General features: G+C 28.8%; 1 non-coding gene across 1 annotated transcript; it reads left to right on the top strand.

Moving 5' to 3' along the window:
* Nucleotides 1-239: 239 nt before the first annotated feature.
* On the top strand, nucleotides 240-312 carry TRNAF-GAA (transfer RNA phenylalanine (anticodon GAA)). The gene has a single exon. It is a non-coding gene; the product is annotated as a tRNA-Phe (tRNA).
* The last annotated feature ends 1,481 nt before the right edge of the window (nucleotides 313-1,793 follow it).

Raw genomic sequence — 1,793 nt, 5'->3', positions numbered from 1 at the left:
TGGTGGAAGTAGTACGAAGGCGAGTACTTAGTTTCGCGAAGGTTGGGTCACTGGAACTGGAAGTAACCAAAAATGTCGTTGCTTCCAATTTCAATTACGTAAAGGGATTTGGATGCACGTGTCTTCGCCTCATTGGCTCCCAACCCCTTCACCAGCACGTTGTTGTATACGGACTCGTTGGACGCTACTTGTTCTGGCAGTGATATTGATATCTCTGAAAACTATTCGTCGAGCAGTCAGCGGGGATAGCTCAGTTGGGAGAGCGTCAGACTGAAGATCTGAAGGTCGCGTGTTCGATCCACGCTCACCGCATACATTTCTTTTTTTTCTCTTTTCCTCCAAAAGTTATTGGGCCCATATCACTGGGCTTGGGCCCACCGCTATTTTTTTCCTCTTTTACTTAAAGTTATTGGGCCCATATCATTGGGCTTGGGCCCACCGCTATTTTCTTTTATTAGCCCATGCTATAGAGTATGCTACACAGTACACACACCTGTTCTGTTTTTTTTTTTTTTTGAGAAATTGAGAAAATGTTTTTTTACCCTTAGAATCCATTATTTCATACTTTATATATATATATTTTATATTAAGTCTGAACTATTGTACTAAAGAAAGGTAAATAATAAATAAAAGTCTAAATTTTTAAATATTTTATTTCTCTCTGAAGATGTCAATGTACATCTTTTTTTTTTCTTTTCCAGTTTAGCAATTGCATAATTAAACATTCACTTAGCTTAAATTTCATTTTGATTCTTGAAATTTTAACCTTATTTAATTTTGATCCAATTTTCAAAATATTTATTTTAATTAGTTCTAAATTTAAATAGAACTAATAAATAACCATTTTTCCTATTAGTAAATAAATTTTCAAAATGCCCATTTTTATCCCAACTTTCAAAAATAACCTTTTTAAATTGTTGCTATTATTTTATTACTTAATATTGCTTGCGCCCATCAAAATTAACATTTAGCTCCCGTACAATATGCAAGCTCATGCATTTATAATAATACACATATTCTTCAAAGCCACATTATCAATTTGTTAGATAATGATTTTTAAAATATATATATTTAAGGATCGAAATATACATTTTAAAACTTCATGAAGTAAAACAAGACTTAATTATCCATTAAGTTTCTAACGAATTAAAAGCCCAGAGATTTAAGCAAAATATTTAAAAGATTAGGAAAATATAAATAAATGTTAAATGAAGTTCAAGAACCTAAATATATTTTAAATCTTAAAAATAAAAGGTTAAATGACTAATTTAGTCTACATATATGATTTGGATTTAGTTTTAATCATTTCAATTTGGTCCAATCCAACTTCACATAGGTTATAAACCATTTTCACCCACTAAAAATCCCACTAGATTTTAACCCAATAAAACTAAACTACCAGGATTTGCATGTAAATAGACAATGTGCTATATGTTGACACAATTTTTATAACGGAAGGATAATTTATAATATTTGATTAAGTAATAGAGAATTGAAACTTTTAAAACTGTATTAAATCTCACCTAAATTTAAGTTAGGTTTTTGCTTTTAAGAAGGTTTAGGTTGGTGCATCAAATAAAGACCCATATTAATTTTCCAAAAAACATAAATGAAACTTGAAAACAAAAATCAATTTAATTTTATTATGTGTTTTATTTTTTATTTTTTGAGATATTTACTGAAAAAGAAAGCAATATTTTCAGTAAATATTAATTAAAAATACTCTCCTAATTTTTCAAAATGAATATCTCATTTTGGTAAAAATTCGTATATATATAAATGGGACTGATTAT

Source organism: Momordica charantia, assembly GCF_013281855.1.
Source record: "Momordica charantia cultivar OHB3-1 chromosome 10 unlocalized genomic scaffold, Mcharantia_2.0 BLBB01000010.1, whole genome shotgun sequence".
NCBI classification, from domain to species: domain Eukaryota; kingdom Viridiplantae; phylum Streptophyta; class Magnoliopsida; order Cucurbitales; family Cucurbitaceae; genus Momordica; species Momordica charantia.
This window is presented reverse-complemented; position numbering and strand designations above follow the sequence as displayed.